Genomic DNA, 21,162 nt, shown 5'->3' on the forward strand with positions numbered 1-21,162 from the left:
GGGGCCAGAGAGAGGTATGACTGGTCTGATTCCCATTTTAGGGATGAGAAAATTGGAACTCAGGTAAAGGCTTATTGCATCTCCTGACTTAAAACCTAGGAGCCAAAGTTTAAGTTAAATCATGGCTGCCCACTTATTGATCGAATGACCTTGGAAATTTTTTTGGTTTTGTTTTGCTTTTGATAATACTTTATTTTTTCGAGCCATTTTAGGTTTATAAAAAAAATTGAGCAGAAAGTAGGGAGTTTGCATATACTATCTCCCACCCCACCATACACATACAGCTTCCCCTATTGATAATACCTTGCATGGTACACTTATAATCGATGAACCAATACAACTATACAATACATTATTACTAACTACAGTCCATAGTTCACATTAGATTCACTCCTTGTTTTGTAATGGGTTTTGACAAATGCATAATGTCATGGGTCCATCATTATAATATTATGTAGTTTCACTGCCCTAAAAATCCCCTGCATTCCACCTACTTATCCCTCCCTCCTTCCTTCTTCAGCCTCTGGCAAACACTGGTCACTTTATTGTCTTCAAGTTTTCATCTTTTTCTAGATTGTACTATGCAGCTTTTCCAGACTTCCTCCTTTCACTTAGTAACATGCATTTAAGATTCCTGCCTGTCTTTCCATAGCTTGATACTCATTTCTTTTTAGTGCTGAATGGTATTCCATTATCTGGATGTGCCACAGGAGAATTATTTTTTAAAGTCTTAGTTTTTTTCAACTATGAAAGGGTAATAGTAGGGTTGTTATGCCCTCATAGAGTTGTTGTAGGGATTAAATGAACTAATACACAAAGAGTATCAACATAGTGCCTGACTCATTGCACATGCCCCTGTTGTTGTTTTTACTCTATTGCTATCATTATTCCTGAACACGGACTCCCAGGACTGAGGGGGCTGGTTGTGGAGGCTTGTCTAGCACTTGGACAGGGAGAGTTCACAGTACATTGGAGGCAAGAAGATCAGGGCTCTGGGTGCAGGCCCTGGGGCTGACACCAGCTTCTGTTAAGTCCAGGTCACTTTAATCCTGTGGGTCTCCACCAAATGATCTGGAAAAGGAAGAGTAAACCCAGGTGTATGAACATCACCTAAAAACCTTTGGCAGGACAATGTACCTCAAGCCTCTGCTACTGTTGGAACCCCACAGCATGGAATGCTGTGGGGGTTCTCTTTGATTTCCTCAGGCAGAGAAGGGCTGGCTCTATCTATGGGGGATCACTGTGTGGCACAGAAAATTAGTCTCAATATGGTACCTTCCAGACAAATGGAGTAACTAGAGATTTGCTGAGTAGAAAGGGATTGGCCAAGAAAGTTTGATGTTTACCCACTTGACCTAAAGGAGTCCAAAGACCCTACACACTCACCATATGTCTGAACCGAAGGGCCATTGAAGCAGATGAGAAAAGCTACAAGGCCCCCACAACATGGCAGTACAGGCAGGTGGATGCATTTTCTCATAATGATCCTCCTGCCTTGTTCAGCTCCTAGCTCTACCACGGGAACCCAATGAGATGTTTAGGAAAGTACTTCATAAACAGAAACCAAGTAAAAGTGTCATTGTCTAAATACCTATTATGTATATTCAACAATCTTAAATAAATGGTTTAACTTCTCAAGACTCCGTTTCCTTGCTGGTAAAATGAGGAGCGCAGTAGTAGCAGGTTTTGGGGGTTACGATGACAATAGGTGAGATAATCCACCGAAAGTGTTGGACCATATCAACTCTGTGTATGTGTGCGTACATTTATTGTGCACCTAGTGTATATACACATAAACACATACACGCATAGCAAGTGCAGAATTTCTACCATGATTTGATGATTACTTTCACCTCAGTTACAATTCTCCAAAATTTCTTTGGCCAGCTATCATTATCCCCATTTTATGGATGAGAAGACTAGAGCATGGAGAGATTAAATATTGCTCAAGAATACCCAGATAGTAAGAGGATGAGTTGGGATTTGAACTTACACCCAAAGCTGATGTTTTTCCCTCCAAACCCCTACCTGTTAAGTGCTACACACATGTAAGATTGTATTTCTTTTGGAAAATATCATACAGCTTATTTCCAACTGGAGTTCACTTAGTTTTCTTATCCTTAGAGAAAAGAAGAGTCAAGTTGTGGCCACAATGGTAAGAGAAATGGCTCAGCTGATTCCAGTTGGAGCTGTGCTTTTGTGCCTGGGAGAGTATGCATGTGTATACAGCTAAGGGGCTCTATCTGTATCGAGGAGGGAAAGTCACATTGGTTAGGAAAGAGAATGACTTAGAGGAGCTGCCGAGACACTGGAACTCAACCTAGTGTTGATGTATGATAACCAGGGCACGTTACTGAAAGGCATAAAATAATACAAAAAGTTATTTTTCAGCCAATATGCTGACACAGCACCATTTTGGGTCCCTAACTGAAAATGATATATGAATTATCTCAACCTAAAGTCGGAAGTATAAATTATAGAATATATCTTTCACTGTTTTATTTGGGCTGTAAAGCGACACCTTATTATTTCTCCCTCCTGGGCTTCCTTTAATGAATCGGGATTTGAAAGTGAAATATTTATTATATTGCAGGGGAGAGATTACATCGTGCTTCAGAAAGGAGGGAGGAAGGGTTATGGAAATCAGGCGGCATCTTGGAAATTGGTCTCTTTCTTGTTTATGAAAAATGGCTGATGCGGGTGTTTTTTTCCGAGTTGTGAGCAGTGTACTGAAGAGGACCCCTCCAGCGTGGTGAACATGGGGGCATGGGTTGCCAAGTCAGGGATCCAAGCCTCCAGCTTGCTCTCACCTGTAAACCCTCCTCATCTGATTGGGAACATCCAGTGAATGAGAGACACTTGATTATGATGCTTTCATGGGTTCCATGAGGAGATGGAGTATCATGAGCCATCTTATTAAATCTGGTTGGGGTGGAGGAAAGAGGGGGTGGGAGGAGGAACGCCTTCATCTCCATTGGTTATTGGATGTTGGGTAATGGCAATTGATTATTCAAACCATACGGCAGTTACTGAGACTCAGCACTGGCTTAATGGATATATTTCTTCTACTAGCTCCCAAATCAGTCCTGATGGATGATTATGGGAGTGTAGTATGTCATATAACTGCTCAGAGCCAGGCAACCAGACTGACTATCCTACTGTTTAGAGTGGGAGCAATTGTTCCTAAGATGCTAGACAATTCCTGATGTCCCCACTATAGGCGGTGGGTGAAGAAATGGGTTAAAAGATTGGCCCCACATCATTGGACAGTGTTACCAAGCAGCTACATCGTATTTCATGTGACTGTGACCATAGCTCAGGGACAAGAATCTATGCAAAAATTCAAAGTGTTTGGCCCTAATTCATTCATTCACCTATTCATTTATTCCATGAATAGTTATGAGCACTTCTGTGTGCTATACACTGTATTGAGCACTGTGTAAGAAAAGAAATAATAAACAGTCCTTCTATTCAATGAACTATGGTCTAGTGGGCAAGACAAACCATAAACAGAGGTCAAAACAGCATGTCGAGTTATGCCATAAAGGATATGCAAGGATAATGTGACAAAAAGGAGGTGATTGACTTTGCTTGAAGGGAGAGAGTGCAGGAAAGCTTCAAGCTCCCACAAGTTGATTTGTAGACACATATGTATCGTGTGGATCCCTTCATCATTAATGTGATGAGACTTAAAAGCAAGAAAAGAGCATTCTATAGCATGTACAAAGGGGAAAAGTTATCAAACAAGATGTTTGGAATGGTTTGTTGAAACAGGATGGCAAAGCTCTCAGAACGGGGAGTTCATTATGGATCTCTACTTTGTGGGTTTATAAACCTTCTATTCCCACGAAGAATTCTCTCTTCCTCCCATACTAATGGTTTCATTGTGGTTGTTCTGATCTTTATATTGTCTCTCATTACTCCAAAATAGAATTTGTCTCCTTGATCCCCTAATTTATATAAGCCACACACATTCAAGGGGTTGGCAAGCATGGAGGTTGAACACTTTTATCTGGCACAAGAAAAGTGGTGGAAAGAACAATGCCCATTGCCCCTACCCTCACACCTTCCTTGCCTCCATCACTCTGTCCCAGTCCATTCAGCTCCCACTCTCTGGTGTGGTGGCATTCACTGATGGGTCACCACATATACTCCTTAAGGGGCTGGGGAGTGGGCGCCTCTGTCCAGAAGCCAAGAGCCCTAAGCATTTTAGCCCAAGTAGCCTGAGGCTGCTTTGTAAGCAGGAGGTGTTTGCAGTGGATTTGACTGGTGCTCTGAGCCTGAGAGGCTGGAGAGGCTGAACTCCATTTGTCAGGGCAGTGTTTCTGTGTTGAATGCCATTAGCACTGGGAAGGATCACATGGTTTTGGAGGCTGGTGCACCCGCGAAATGGCAGCAGCCCCTGATGGGGTCAGTAGCAGGGGGGCCTCCAGCAGGGGCTCTGCAGCTATTCTGTATTAGCAATTCAGAAGGGATTGGCAGCAACTCTGAGCTCTCCCTTGACAGCCAGCTTGTGGGAGCTACAGTTAAGGGAAGGCACCTGCCAGTCGTAAGATTCCCCGAATTCTCTGAATAACCATGGTGGCAGTGGCAGTCCAGACGAGGAGGCCATGGCACTTCTTCCTGACAAGGATGGCATAACTCAGTGATTGCAATGCATCTCGGCTCCTTGTCATAGCAGTGCATACATATCATTCATAGAAACAGAGCTGCACGGGGACTTAGATCTAACCCAGTCCAACCTCTTCATTCTGCGCATGCAGAGACTGTGTTGACAAAGGTTATAGAGTGGCTAAGTTCAGACTTGACCCCAGGTTCCCTGACCTCTATTCCTCTGGCCTTCCTTTACATCTTTGAATGCTGAGTGAGGAGGCAGGGGGTGGGGGGCGGGTAGGATAAGAGGGGGAAACTAATTGAACAGGACAAACAAAATAGTGACAGATTCATGGTGCCCCTAATGCCTAGTGGTCAATTTATTTTTTTAAAAAAAAGATTTTATTTATTTATTTATTTATGAGAGACACAGAGAGAGAGCAGGGGCATATAGGCAGGCTCCTTGAGGGGAACCGGATGTGGGACTCAATCCCAGGACCCCGGGATCGCGACCTGAGTTGAAGGCAGATGCTCAACCACTGAGCCTCACAGGTGCCCCTCTAGTGGTCAATTTGTAACTTGTTTCCAAACTAGTTTACTTTCTAACTTTTGCTAAGTTTTAAAAAGAAGATTCCCAGTCATCTATTATATTTATCACTATGTTTTACTTTAGTAAAATGCATTTTGCTCCCTTGCCTCAGCACATATAAATTTATATTGCAATTGGTGAGATTCAAGAAAATAACATCCGGGTGCTAGAAATCACTAAACAAAGGGAGTAGTAGGGGTTAGGGCTGAGCCTTTCTGGAGAGGCTCAGGAACCAGGAGAGGAGTCAGGTAATGACTACTAGAGGTCTCTTCTAGTCCTGAGGTGAGATCATTTCAAGCTTCTGCTGACACTCACCCAGAGTTGGTTTAGGTGGGCATGTTCAGGAGCAATGGGCTACCAGAATTGATGGATCGTGGTGAAAGCAGAAGGATGAAGACAGGCCCTCATATTTACAAGAAAACACCTGTCATGAATGGAAAGAAAAGAATGTCTCCAGATTCTGGTAGGGTGTGTGTGTGAGTGTGTGTGTGTATGTGTGTGTGTGTGCGCACGCATATGTGTGTTGGAAGGGTCTACAAAGTAGGAATGGCAGTATGGTAAAGAAGGTCTTTCCCTCATACAGTCTCCTCGTCAACCTACCAACCTGCCTCCGAGTTCAATCCCTTATAGAAAGATCAAGGACTCACTCTCCTGTCATAAATTTAGATCTATGGCCCTATGGTAAGGAAATGGAATTTTTAGAAACAAACACTCTGGAGCTTTAACATATAAAAGGATTGTGCCCCTGCTTTCCTTATTTGTTTTGAGAAACAATGCCCCTCTCTTCAATGCCATTGCTTGTGCCATCCTGGAATTCCTCTTCGATCTTCAGTGTGGTCCTGTGAGTCCTTTCATTTGGTGCCTATCTTCATTTGCAGTCAGTCAAGGTTATGCAGAACCAAGTCTGAGTTCAAGCTGGGAGATTTGCTGTGATAGGGTTGGTTTTAGCCACAAACCAAGTATAGCCGTATGATAGGGAGACTGTGTCCCTTCTAGTCTTTGTTGATCAACTTGTCTTTGTTTTCTATAATGAAACATGCTTCATTACCCTCCCCTCCCCATGTAATTTATACATTGTTTAACCATAAACAACTGCCTCCACTACCACAACACAGCCCTGGTAATATCAAATCTTGATGTAAGTAGACTGATACTCCCTCCTCTCCATCATCTTCAACCTGTTTGCATGCAAAGAGCACTAAGGGAGCTTAAAAAGGCTGGGCTTGATTCCAGTTTATTTATCAGCTGTGGGACCTTGAGCATGTCACTTGACCTCTGTGAATTTCAATTTTCTGAATTACAGAAAGAGAATAAGAATGTTTGCCTTGAAAACTTATAAGGATTAAATGAACAAATGCGAGAAAGTATCCAGTGCACCGTAGCTGTTTAATGAATGTTTGTGTCTTAGTTAAATGAAGTAGCAGCAGGGGAGTGCTTTCTTTTTCTGTTCTCTTTTTACTCTGTGTTCTGTTTCTCTTTCTAGACCTGACTTCTTATTTTCCTCATATTTATTGTCATGCCCTGTGATATCCCCTGGCTTCTCCATCTTTTTCCAAGAAGCAGTTGGGAGATAGAGAAGGTGGAATGCAGGGTAATGAAAGGGAAGGAATAGAGAAGGTCAGTCATGGCTCCAAAGCCAGACACAGACACTCAAGACCTCAGACCACGGATCCCACTAAACTGAAAATACCCTCGTGAGCCACTAGGTCTATGACGCTGGGTCTAAGCTGGACAAGAAAGGTGAGGGCCCCTCCTCCTTGCTCCATGCTAAGTGCTGGGGATACAATGGTGAACAAGACACAGTCCTGAGTAACTTCTGTGTCCTGGTCTCTGAAACTTGTTGAAGGGGAAGATATAGCGGAGCCTATAACCTTCCCCCAAAGAATCCTTGTCTCTCGGTATTTATACACTCGTGTAAGCTCTTCCTCATGATGGCTGGCTGGGCCTGGTGAGTCCTTTCTAATACCTAAAATATCGCAAAAGCGATGGGATGTCACTTCTGAGGTCAGCTTATTAACAGAATATAACTCTAAGGGGAACCATCTGGTGCATTTTGAGCTACTCTACAGAGAGGCCCATGTGGTGAGGAATGTAGGGAGGCCCAGCCAATAGCCAGCTAGGAGCTGATGCCTTCAGTCAAACAGCCTGCTATGAACTAAAGCTTGTCAGGAACCATGTGAGTGAATTTGCAAGCAAATGCCTCCCCAGTTGAGCCTTGAGATGAGACAGCAGCCCCAGCCAACACCATAACCTGTTGAGATATGTTGAGGTGGAGGCACCCAGCTAGGTGTGCCTGGATGCCTGACCCACAAACACTGGGAGCTAATAAACATTTGTTGTTTTAAGTCATTCAGTTTTGGGGTAATTTGTTACACAAAAAAAGATAACTAATAAGAGGGGGTGCAGATCGAGTGACTCTCCTGACTTTCATATAGCATTATTTTCCAGTTTTACTGAGATATAAGTGACATATAGTGTTGTGTAAGTTTAAGGTGTACAACATAAAGATTCGATGTATATATATCGTGAAATGAGAAAGACCCAGCCCCCATAACTGTGGTGCCCAGGCTGTCACAGTCAATGCTATACTGCCAGGGCCTAGTACACAGAAGGTGCTCAATAAGTATTTGATGAATGGGCAAACTGCAGAATACGGAGAAATTCTCTGAGGTTCCCCCTCAGCACTTTAACTGTGGACTACCCAGGATACCTAGTCAAATTGAATTTCAGTTCAAAGAGGAATTATCTGTAGGGTGAATACATCTCATGTAGCATATGAGAGATACTTACACTATTATTTGTTTGCCATTATTGCTAAATCTAGTGACCCTAAGCCAGAGTGGGAACAGAATCAGCCTGGACCCACGAGACGAAGACAGATTGTGTGCATAATAAGACTAGTTGACCCAACTATTACCTCACATAGTTACGATTTGTGTGGGTGTGTGGTAAAAACTTTTAGGATCTACTATCTTAGCAATTTCCAGACATATAATACAGTACTGTTAACTATAGTCACCATGCTATTCATTACATATCCAGAAAACTCATACATATTTTTTAAATATATCAAAACCAGAATGTCTAGCCCCCTAAAAAGGAAGAAAGAGGGAAATCCCTTTCTGGAGGAGGAGTGCCTATCAGAGTTGTTTTTAACTGAGGCCCATGCACTCTGGTGGTAGAGCTGCTGGCTTGCTGCTTCTTGTAAATTCTCCTGGCTAGATTCTTTGGGAGAGGGACTTTCCTCCTCTCTCATAAGCCTTTTTCTCAAGTCCTCTGCTATATATTCCACTTCTATTTCTGAAGTCCCCTTGACCCATCCTAGTCTGCTTCGGCTGCTCTAGCTCCAGCTTGCAAATGAGGAGGAGACAGTTTTATCAGGGTCCCCAGAGGCAAGGGGGCCTTGGCAATCAGGGACCTGGGTTGCCTGGCCGGTTATGTCCTCAACGTCTCCAAATACAATATCATGTCTCAAGAAGCAGAAGGGCCCCACTGAGCCTGATTTATTATTTTATACCTGTTGCATGCCAATGAGATGTCAGCCTGACAGACCACAGGGTAGGAACTGACTTCCAGATTCCCAGAGTCTTCCAACTATGGATCTACCAAAGCCTGACATATCCCTATTCTAGAGGATCTTTCTTCACTTGTCACTGTCTCCATAGCTGGTCAGGATGGCTTCCTGCCCATTCCTCAGAGGCTCCCCTTTCAAACCTCCAAAAGCACAGTAATTGTCATCATGTCAATACCATCCTACCTCGTGCTAGCTTGTGTCTGGCCCCTGAGCATGTGTGTGCACATGTACACATACCCCCCCCAAACACACAACCCACATTCATGTTTATGCATGCACCTGCACACATGCATATGCACACCTGCACACACATTCACCTGCACACACACCTGTACATATACCGACCCCCACACTTGTACTCATGTGCCACCCACCTTCTTCTCAATATCAAGACTCTAAGTCTTCTTTGAAGATGAAATCTATTATCCACTCAAATAATCATCCCAGCACCACCCCTCCCCCAAGATGATTAGCATCTGTGAGCATTATTTAAAGCGCTGCTTGGTTCCCATTGTGAAAAGCTGTTTTCCCCCCTCCCTTTCATGCCAAATCCCCAATGTAGGCTCGACGCAGGGAGCAGCTCTGCAGGGCCGAGAGAGGTCGGCTCTCATTAATACAGATCCCATTTATTTAAAAATAGCAATATTATGCCACTTTCAAATAGCCCGAGTGAGCTAAACCATTAAAAGATTGTGCGTCGCTGACTTCGGACCTATTGTGAAGGCTTAATATTTCACAGCACAGTGACATACGGCACATAACCCATGGAGCAGCGCTATTGGTTTGGCTGTTCTGAAGCGAGAAGTAGAGAAATAATTGAAGAGAACATTTTATAGCCCAACGCAGAGGGAGGAAGAGACTGGAGCTTGGAAAATGTGAAGACCTCCTGAAGCTGCGGGTGGGGCCTGAGGCACAGATGGAGTGCTGACGTCAATGGTGCCTCTGTACATATTCAGGGGTAGACTGGTGCATGGATAGTCCATCTCCTGGGGCCCCTTCACAATGTGGCCATTTTCCAGAATCGTTGTTCCTAACATGGCTAATGGACAGGACTTTCATGTGTTTCCATTTAGAGCCCAGAAAATGGCCAAATAAGTGGTACTTGAAATAGAGTCCTACTGGGTGGTTGGGGATGAATTCGGAGGTGACGGGGAAATTGCCAAGGAACCACAACCATTAGCTTTGGAATTAAGACGAATTTCAGTTCTGATCTTGATTCCAACTCTCACTGTGTGACCAAGAGTAAATTCTTGGCTTGTAGCTTCTCAATTCCTGAATTTCTGCAATGGGAATGATAAAGGCTACATCCAGAAGCTGCAACAAGCTGAACATACAACGATTCTCAGTTAATTTTGGTTTCTTCCTTCTTGTTTCTCTATTCACCTGCATTACATCCTTCCTTCCTTTTCTTCCCTCCTAACACAAGTACTCTCTTCTCCATCACTATGTTCTCCACTGAGGCTTGGGCCCAGCCTGGGGTGTGGTTTCTCACACATGCACCTTGCTTCCTGGAAATGATCCCAAGTCATCCACATTCCCACCAATCTTAGCCATGGTCCTCTTTCCGCAGGCTTGAGCCTTCTGAGATTGCTTTGATTACAAGTGCTCTTTCCAAAGAAGCCAGGTAGGTGACTCTCAGAAAATATTTGTGTTTCAAAGACACAATGGTTTGAGGGGTAGATCTTGAGGCTGTGGAAGAGCCTGGCTAGATGCAAGTCTAATGCGCCCCAAATATTCCATGGCACCTTTTCAAGGCTCTGAGTCTCGGCGGGTGTGGCCCATGTCTGGGCATCTACTGTCCAGGAGGCTGATTAAATTTTCCCAAACAAGGGAATAAATATAGCATGTGCACACATGGACCTCTGTGATCCTTTGATTGAATGTGCTCTTCCTCACTCCATCTTACACAGTTCAGATTTCAAGAGGGGAAGAGATGAGCCTCTCTGTTTATGGAATCAGCCTGCTGTAGCCTGAAGAGTGGGACATTTCGACAAGCATTAGAGGCAAAATAGGGACAAATTCCCTCCCACCCACCCACCTACTGGTCTCTCTCCTCTCCACATTCTTTATCCTGCTGGTCTTTCCTTTCTTTTTTTAAATTTTTTTAAGATTCTCCTTCCTCCACTGACAAGGCCCCATGGGTAACCACCTTCTTCTTCCTTCATTCTGTTGTTTCCTAAAACAAAATGACAAAAAAAAAAAAAAAAAGTTTTCCTAAATCAAAGATAGCACAAGCAGCACCTTCTGTTTTGTTGGTCTCTTGAAAAAATATCCTTTGAATTCTTCTTCCTTGAACCAATGGGGGCTTCTTGCCCTTTGCCATAGGTTCTGAGCATGAGGAGCTCAATTGTAACTGCACAGACATTTAATTAGACTGTGTGGGGGGTGAGTAGGGGTTGGGGGCGGGGTGGGAGACTGAGTTTGTTCCTTCTACAGCTACAGAGCAAAGGCTGCCTGTGGAGCTGAGAATACAGAATGCGGAGCTCCCCTGGATGGCAAAGAATGGCCAGGCTTTCTGTTCATGGGGAGGGGTTATGCAGAGATTAAAGGTGGGGAGGGGGCCTAGATATGCTACTCTCCCCTCCCCCAGACACTGCTGAATGGAATACTATCTTTAAATCTAATAGGGCCTTCCGGAACTAAATTCATACTTCATGGAATTGCAGTGACCTTGAGAGGTCATCCAGTGCAGCTCCTACATGGTAGGGGTGGGTCTGGGGGCCAGTCCTGCCCTCAGTACTTGAGGTTGAAAGGCAGCAGAACTCTAGATTTAATTTAGGTACCTTCCTTATGAAAGGGAATATGTGATTCAGAAGATCCCCTTAATCCCTTTTCCTCCATCTTTCTTTTCTTCTTCTCTCTGAATTCCCCTTTAATAATCTAAAATAGCAGGCTTACAATGGAGGATGCAGAGGAGGAAAGCATATTCAAAGGTACTGTAGGGTCACCATTTCTGTTCCTTTTTCTCCTGCCTTAAGCCCTGCTTCGGGGAATAAGCAGACCTATAAATGAGATGTAGCTCATTCATGAATTGCTTGTGTATTACTTGGGAACACATTTTCCCATCAAAAATGATTGATGATTTGGTTCTTATGCTGGCCCACAGATGCCCATTTAACCTAATAGTGGCCTTGAAATATGAGTCTCCTCGAGTTTCCTGAGAATTATATAAGCAGAGAGTTCTCAGCAGCCTACGTGAGGACCCCCAAGCTTAATTTTTGAGTCTTTATGAGTGCAGAGCACCTAGCTCAACCTAAAGCCCTCCGAGGCAATGCTGGGGTGGTAGGGCAATTGCCAAGGAACCATTTGCATTAACTTTGGGATTAAGACAGACTTTGGTTCTGATCTTGATTCCCGAAACTCTGGGATTGGGAGTGGCTGGTGAAGGAGGAGGATGATATGACCCATCCACACATTCTCAGAGGTCAGGGTCGTCCAGTGGAAAGTGCACCAGGCCTGTGCTACATAGTATGGTTCTAAGTGTTGGCTTAACCACTTTTTACTTTTACATTATTGAGTGAGTCATTCAACACCTCTGGCATCATTTTCCTTAAAGGGAATACAGACAAACATGAAGAAACACATATAAAGAGATATATATACACAAGCCGATCCAGAAATAAACATAAGTCCATAAATATATTCAAATGAGAGCAGGAGTGTTGGAAGAATGTGATTGGAACTGAGTAGTGGTGGCCTGCAAAGACTACGAAGAGGGGAAGGGGAAATAATATTTATTGAACACTTACTATGAATCATGCACCATCTTGAGTGGTTTGCATAGGGCAAGTTGGGAAGAAAATGTTATTTAAATATATCACACCAGCATTCTGAGAAAAGAAATTGTCTTTCTTTAGAAAAATACCTTCGATAAGCCACTTTGTGTGAGGAGGGTGAGGTATTGAGGGCATCTTTTGGAAAGAGGCAGGAAAACAAAGAGAATGCCAAACTGTTCTGCATAAGAAATGAATAGAGTTTCTGGTTCAAAATGGCAGACTGGGGCAATAAATTAACCTCTCATCTCTCTGGAGACCCCATTAAAATGATGCTAAAGGAATACAAAAGTGAATAAACCCATAATAATAAAGGGAATAGGGAGTGAGGTCAGAATCACCAGCAGATGAAAGATTTCAACGAATCCTTGGAAAATGAGACCTAGATGAAAATGCATTGATAAATGAAGCGGAGTGAGGAGTCAAAGCCCAGAATACATTCAGGTGGCAGCTGCAGAGGCAATGGAAGCCAATCTTCCTGGCAGAACAAAAGAAGGCTCTGGGCTAAGAGTCAACAGGTGTGGGGAGAAGGAGGGTGGTGCAATCTGGAAGTGTCTCCACTGCCCTCTCCGCTCAGCACAGAGCTCCTCTTGTACAGAAGGTAGGCAGTCTAGGGCTTCCAGTGTGGGTGCTGGAACCCCATAAGCCTCCTCATCGGGCTCCCACCTTACAGATGACTTTTCAATCTGTACCCTAAAGCAAAGCCCGCCACTGAAAAGCTCTGTCCTGTGAACTTCTCACTCAAGGAAGCCCTTCGGGGAAAGAGATTTACATACACAACAGCTACATGGGCAGTCAGGTAGGTCCTTGTTTTTAAATCCTACTGTGCAAATCCCAGAATGCCAGATATACTGAGAAAGTCATCCAAGGGAATTATAAAGAGCAAAGTAAGCAAACAGAACAATTGACTGGGAAGAACCCCAGTTAGCTCAAAAAAAAAAAAAAAATGGAGAAAGCCTTCTAAATGTTAACTAACGACCCCAGAGAACCTCAAGATAATGTGTCCATCACTGCCATCATCAGCACCATCACTGTCATCACCATGACTGACACTTCCTTAGCCTTCTCTGGTCAGGCACTGTTGGAAGCACTTGACGGGCATTAACTCATTGAATCCTCAAATATCATGGGAGGTGCCTCCAACCATCATCCCCCCATGATGGAGATGAGAAAGCTGGACACAAAGAGGTTTAAATGATTTGCCCAGGTTCACACAAACAGGAAGTGGCAGGGTTGAGATTTGAATTCAATTGGTTTGATTTCTATGTTTGTGTTTTCAACCACAACTTTGGACTTTCTCACATTAAAAATAAAATTAAAATTAAATTAAAAATTTAAAAGATAACCCCCCAAACCCCACAATCCCTCCAAAACAGTCTATGAAATAGAAATAATTAAAGAACAAGAGAATCCTTGTGGAAATTAAAAATATATGATTGCCAAAATAAATAATTTGATAGAAGAGCTGGAAGATAGGGTCAAAGATACCCTCCAGTATAGAGAAGAGAAAAAGAGAGAGAGAGAATGAGTAAGAGATAGAAGGAAATTATCAAAGAAATTATCCATGAATGTTTCCCAGAGTAAGAAAATCATGAGTCCTTAGGCTAAAGGCCATATTAAGTGTCTAACACAAGAAAATTGTGTTACAAGAATGACAAACAGTAAAATCACGAAATGACACTGACTGGCCTCATCTGAAATGGTCATCATCAGCCTCCAGTGGGCCCCTGGGGCTACCCCACACCCCATTATATTTTCTTCTGACTCACCTGACCACTGTTTTACATCATCCCTTGTCTTCTTGATCCTCAACAAATGTCTTGCCTATTCTCTCTCAGCTGAAAAAAAAAAAATGGCAGGAACAGAAGAGAACTTCCCCCACACCCACCCACACTTGTACCCATCTGCTTGCATCTATGCCCAGATACCCTGCCTTCTATGAGGTAACCGCACTAAACTGTCTGAACTTACACCTAAAGCCACTGCATCAAGTGGTCCAGACCCCATCCTGCTCCCCATTCTCCCCTTAGCACATCTTCCCTCTCATGCAGCTCATCCTTTTTTACATACAAACAGCTCAAACAGACCACTCTCCTCTCTACCTCCCTCCAGCAACTGCCTCATTCTTCCCTTTATAGAGAAAGATCCCCTTGGAAGAGCTACTATACTCTCTGTATAGTTTCTCTCTTCCTATTTTTTCCTTGACTCCTCCTCAGTCAGGTCCCCCACTCCTCAAAACTGATATTCTTAAATTCACTATTCACTTGAACTTTAAAAATAACTCAATGTTCACTTCTTAATCCTCAATCCATGTGACACATTGCAGAGTTCTGATACAGGTGATAACTTGCCCTTCCTTAAAGTTACTTCGTTCATTTGGTTTCTGGACATCACAGTTTTCTGCTTTTCTCCTTCCTCATTGGCTACTTCTCAGTCTTCTTTCCTGGCTACTTTTTATCTCTCTGATCTCTGAATTCTGGTCATTTTGGAGCTGTCCAGAGCTGCATCTTGGATATCTTCTATCCTCTGTCCACATTGACTCCCTGTGATTATGATGCTTGTGGGGGTGGATTTTTCTTGGCCCTACCCTGTTTGGGGTTTGCTGACCTTCTTGAATCTGTAGGTGTATGTATTTCACTCAGTTAGAGAAGTTTGCAGCAATTATTTCTTCAAATAATTTTTCAACACTTTATGTTTTTCCTCTTCTTCTTCTGGGGTACTGATGGCATGAATATTAGAAATTTGTTATTGTCCCACAGGTACCTTAATTGTTTTCCCCTAATCTTTTCTCTCTGTTGCTCAACTTGGATAATTTTTAACAATCTATTTTATTTTATTTTAAATATTTATTTATTTATTTTAGAGGGGGAGGGTCAGAGGGAGAGGTATAGAGTCTTAAGCAGACTCTGCTGAGTCCAGAGCAAGCCCCACCCGGGGCTTGATCTCATGACTTTGAGATCACAAGTTGAGCTGAAACCAAGAGAGGAACGCTCATCCTACAGCACTACCCAGGTGCCCCAACAATCTATTTTAAAATTTACTTATTCCTTTGTTGTCTCCATTCTACTATTGAATTTTGTTATTGTGTTTTTTGGCTCTATAATTTCCACTTGATTCTTTATATCTTATACTTTTTTTCTGATGTCATCTACCTTTCAAAAGTGTTTCCTTTTATTTATTGGAGTCTCTTTATAATAGATACTTTAAAGTCTTTGCAGGATAATTCCAACACCTGTTTTCTTGGCATTGGTGTTTGTTAATTGTATTTTCCCATTGGAGTTGAGATTTTCCTCATCTTTTATATGCTGAATAATTTGAACTGTATCCTGGTCATTATGAATATTATGGTTTGAGTCTCTGTTCCTAGTTTATATCCTTTGGGGAAGTTTTTTCAGGAAGTTAACCTGGTTTGGCTCAGGCTGCACATTCCAACCGGCCTTCAGTTGGTTATGGTTTCAATATCAGATCTACTTCAAGGTGTTTGATTGCCACTTTGATCAGTTCCTGTACCCCACCAGTGGCCAGCATGGAGACCTGGGTGGTGGTGAACTGTTCAGTTCTCAAGGTTTCGGGTTCACTGTTTAGGCTCAGACACATGCACACACAGCTCAGGGAGATCCTGAGAACTGATATACAACTTTATGGAGTTGCTTTCTTGAGGTCCTCCTGGTAATTTCCAGGTCCCTGGGCCTTTTCTATTGCTCCTCTGGACAGAATGCCGTACTTTAGTTTTTTCACTCTGTCTTACACTATTTGCAACTGTGCCCACTTCAGGGGTCAAGAAGTGAGAAGATAGAAAAAAAATCAATCGGAGTTTGCCCCATATTCTTCTATGATTGGAGGGGAAGGTACTTCTGCCTCAGAGATTTAAATATCTGAGACTCCTAATGGCACTGCTGACATGACAGGAGAATCAGAAACACACAGAACAGAGAAAATAAAGCAGAAGAAAGAAAAGCATAGAACTCCCCACTCTCTCTGAATGCTAAGTCCCTTCTCCCACTCTTTTTTTTTTTTTTTTTGGAAGAGTAATCACATTTATTGGTTGATGACTAGGGTAGACAGTCACTACATCCTGGCCAGGCTGCCCGAATGCTCCCTGCCTGGGTACCAGGAAGGAGCCGGTCTCGGTCACATGGTCAGGTATACTAGTAGTCCAGCTGTACTACTTCGATAGGTAGCCTCCGCCCTGGCCAGAGATGGGTCGTGCGGTCTCACCCATCACTCTGTTGGCCTGGGCCTCAGGCGCAGTGCCTCAAAGCCCGTCGTCTGCCTGCCTGCCCCACCTCCGGATGAGCAGGGTGTGGGGACAGGAGAGCCTGGCTGGGACCTTCTCCCACTCTTGATTCAGAATCAGATGGCCCTTCTTGGAGCTCTTTGCCCAGGCCTGGGGATACCAGAGGAAACATGGAAAATGTACTGCTGGTTTGATGTACCTCGAATTCTTGTCTTCTTCCCCAATCTGCCTGTTCCTATTCACTTTTCAGAGTCCTTAAGTAGTTGTACCATTCATTCTATATGGATTTCATAGCTGTATTCAGTGTGAGAGGCAGGGTGGTATGTGATTGGTTCATCAATCCAGATTTATAGGTTTGAAGGCAAATGTATTGAACCTAGAGCCAGTATTATTTGTGAAGGATAAATAGCATCATTTTCAAAAATCCAAAGACTGAGAACACTTGCCTCCTAAACATTCTTCCTAAGGAAATTACTTGAGGATGTACTCCTACAAAACAAAGATAAAATAAAAAAGGAATGCATGAGATCCTGGAAACTGTACAACTAACCTATGAGATATGTGAATATGCAAGATAATAACTATGATAGACCCAAAGGGCAAATTGTCTAGATTAGAGCAAATGGTATGATGCTTCTAGAATTCTATTTCTGTGAATTAAATGGATTCCATGTAATAAATAGTTGAAGGCCTAATGATATGAGGTTATACTGAAGGCAAATTATTCTTTTCTCTAGAAGGAAAGAAAGAAAATTTCAGAAAATGCAAAAATTCACACAAGAAATTAATGGTCTATATTTTTTAAGATTTATTTATTTATTTTAGAGAGAGAGCGTGAGTGGGGGAAGAGACAGAGGGAGAAGGGGAGAGGGAATCTCAACGGACTCTCTGCTGAGCATAGAGCGTAACAAGAGTCTCCCCACGACCTTGAGATCATGATCTGAGTCAAAATCAAGAGTCAGTTGCCCAATTCACTGAATCACTCAGGTGCCCAAGAAATGAATGATCTATATTTGAATCAAAATAAAGTTTGTCATGTTTTATGTGCAGTGCTTGAGTGTGGAAAAAAGAATACATTTGATCTAGATCATAGCAAGATTGTCTTTCAAGTGGCAAAGGAATCATGGCATTTGATCCATTTGGGAAAGGCATAATTCTAACTCACTTCCTGGCTATGCAGTGAATAATATTTTCATAGAAATATTAACTTAAATGCCAAATGAATACCAATGGATTAGGTCATGCTGAGGTAACAACCTCAACTCTCGTTGACTCTCATTGACATGAAAGTTTATTTCTTGGTCACCTCCATGGTCTAAGCAGGTCAGCACAGAACTGTGCTCCCTCTAGTCCCTCAGGGATCCAGGTGACAGAAGCTCTTCCACTTTGGAGCTGTACCATCTAGAACAGTTGGCTTCAGCTACAGCAGCAGAAAGCTCAGTAAATCTCACTGGGTTTTCAGTATCTCAAATTGAAAAAAATTAAGAGATTTCTCACATTTCTGTGGCTAGAACCAGTCATAGTTCTCTTCCCACTAGACAGTGAGGAAGATGGAAATGTAGGGGAGCAAATGGAGTGTTTGGTGGCCATCACTCTGCACTATCACTGCTCATTGGCATTCAACTTTTATAATAACTTATATGAGAGTTACAAACTGGTCACCTAGAACAAACATCAGATGATGGATGCTACTTTGAGTATATAGAATTTTTTTAAACTGTAATGTTTTTAAGTTGGACACATTATTTCTGGTTCAGTACAGTCATCAATGCTCCCCCTGCCAAGACTCTGGGTCAGTTGACTCATATACACAGCCAGTATGGTCCTTGTGGGCACTTGCAGTCCCTACAATATAATGCAGGGCAGACCTGAGAACGCTCAGTACAATGTAAATGTTGTCAGTCTGGAGAGTGAAAAGGTAGAGGTACAGCTGACAGGGAGGAGTGTGGAAAAATAGATGAGAAGTAGAAGGAAATGTGGGTGTGCTCATACATTCCTTTTATAAGGCAGGAAGGCAAAATGTATGACCTGATATAGATGAAACAAGACGTGTATATTCACATGTATTATTTAAAATTATGAATGCAATTAATAGAACTAAAACATAATAATCATGAGAGCTGAGAAGAGAAGAGGGAGTCACCTTGGGTATGGTGTGAATATAACTCTTGATATTTTCTAGCAGGTAATCAATAGATAATATCTGTGGTCAATAAATCAAGAAATGGAGGTGTAAATACACCATTTAGAGTAGGGAAGAAACCACTAGGAGCTCTCAAAACAGAAATGGCTTAACATGCTTTCCTTTGGGGAGTAGAATTCCAGGTGGGGGGAGGAGAGAAGATTTAATTCCAGTATAAGAATGTCTGTACTCTTTGGTTCTTTAAAAAAAAAAAAAAAAAAAATATATATATATATATATATATATATATATATATATATGCCTTGCTCTGATTTAAATATTTGTAAATTCTTTTTATAAATAAATGAACAGAATATGGGTGTGGGGAGAGCAGGAAAGATTCGAGAAAGGAGGAGGTGGGGAGAAGGAGGATGAGAGAAAAAGTACAGATGCCATAGTGGGAAGATGGAGTCCATGGAGAAACGCAGAGGTAAGACATTCTCCACTGGGTGGCTTACAGACTTTTAAGGATATAAAACCTGATATTCAATTTTAGGTTGTTTGCATTGTGGGGATATAAGTCCTTGTCATTGCCCCAAACATTCTGGGTGTCTGCTACAGCCATAACTGGTTTCTATGTTTAAATAGGAGGGAGATCCTAGAGAAAGGGACTGGGCACAGAGTCCAGGGCAGAGATAAGTAGAAAGAATGGCAGTCAGAAGGGAATGATATAAATTGCAGCAAGAATTCAGAAACTGAAGAGATCATTAAGATTTAAGGTCTCTGACATTCATGGGAATCTTGGAAAGACATTAGTTTCCCACGAAATGTGAAACAGGAAGCTTATCAACTGCATTTAAAGTCAGAGGACAGAGTGACCTTAGCTGACATCTGGAGTATGTTAGTTATCTTACTGGATCCTCAAAGCAATCTTAGGAGTTATTTATTCATTAATTCAACAAACATTTGTTAAATATTTACCTATAGTTCCACTCAGTAAGTCTTTGTCACTATTCTCTAGGCACTTAGAGTCTAATAAGGAAGATATTACAATATAAGGTCACGAACATATGTACTAGCCCCATGAAAACATGGAGAAGGAGCAGCTAACTACCCTGGGCTGGGAAAAGATAGAAAGCTACACAGGAAGATGCTCAGGCTGAACTTTGCAAAATATAAAGAACTTTGCTTAGCAGGGAAAAGGGGCAGAGGTCAGGAAGTACTCCGAAGGGGGAACAGTGAATGGGAAAGCACAGAAGCAAAACTCTGTGACTCACTAGGCTATGTTTCAAGGAGGACAGAGGACAGATGGGGGAGACCACAGTGCTAGGCAGGGTCCCTTGTGGTGTGAATAGGGGCCCTGTCTACAGTTTGGGTCACCCCAAGTCAGCCTGTTAACACCCAACACTTCCATTCCATTAAAGAAATACTGCTCTACTCAGTGGGAAAGATCCATGAACCAGGCCACCCTCTTGGAACCAGTGCTGGGTCATGACACCCCAGGACAGCCCCTAGCAGGAATTTTGAGCTTCTTTGGGTATTTGGTCTAATGCATGTGTTGGGGTATAATGTAGGGAGTACCCTGAAGGGCCGAAACAGGAGCCAGTACCCACATACACCCTGTTCAGATCTCGGTTTGGGCAAAGGTGCCCCACTGCTCATCCTGGGGATGGAAACTTAAGACAGTTTCAGCATGTTACTCCAAGGTAGAAAGATGCTCTGGCAGCCTTGAGAGGGGGTCAGACCAGGACTAGAGAAGTTAGTGATGAGGCCGCTAAGGAATCCAGTCAAGAAATGAAGGGAGGGTAAATGAACCGAGGCCCTGGCATTATGGATAGAGAGGAGGAGATACATTTGAGGATATGATAAAGTAGGATCTATACAGCATGATATTGGTAAGAGTGGGAAGGGAGGAGCCTAGAATAAGTCCCAGATTTCTGGTTCAGATAGTTGGATGGACAGGGATAGCATTCACTCAGATCCAGAACACAGGGGCAGCAAGTTTTGGGGTGGGGTAAGGAGGATAACTAGGAGCTGTGTTTGGAACATGTTGAGTTATGAGATATCAGTGAATCATAAATTGGTGATATATGGCAGGCTCTTGGATTTCTATAAGCCTTGAGGCTAGAAATACCACTTTTTACCACTATCTATGTCCTTAGCCAAGCTACCTAATCTCTCCAATTCTTTATTTAAAAAAAAAAAAGAAAAGAAAAAAATGGTGTAATTTTGATGGCTCCTAGCACAGTGACTGGCACATTAATAGTGCTTATT

The 21,162-nt window shown here is 42.7% G+C and overlaps 2 long non-coding RNA genes across 4 annotated transcripts in view; one reads left to right on the top strand and one right to left on the bottom strand.

Annotated features, from left to right (window-relative positions):
• Nucleotides 1-21,162, top strand: part of LOC112671301 (uncharacterized) — a 144,315-nt gene that overhangs the window by 116,498 nt on the left and 6,655 nt on the right. The gene's annotated exons all lie outside the window — the stretch shown is intronic.
• The window catches only part of LOC112671300 (uncharacterized), a 43,271-nt gene that overhangs the window by 14,584 nt on the left and 7,525 nt on the right, over nucleotides 1-21,162 (bottom strand). The window contains exon 2 of one of the 2 annotated variants that reach the window (XR_003143530.3): nucleotides 14,299-14,367. The exons of the other annotated variant lie outside the window; for it this stretch is intronic. This is a non-coding gene — a long non-coding RNA (uncharacterized LOC112671300). The remainder of the gene's footprint in view (nucleotides 1-14,298; nucleotides 14,368-21,162) is intronic. 2 annotated transcript variants of the gene reach the window in all.

Source organism: Canis lupus, chromosome 5, assembly GCF_003254725.2.
Source record: "Canis lupus dingo isolate Sandy chromosome 5, ASM325472v2, whole genome shotgun sequence".
Lineage (NCBI taxonomy): Eukaryota > Metazoa > Chordata > Mammalia > Carnivora > Canidae > Canis > Canis lupus.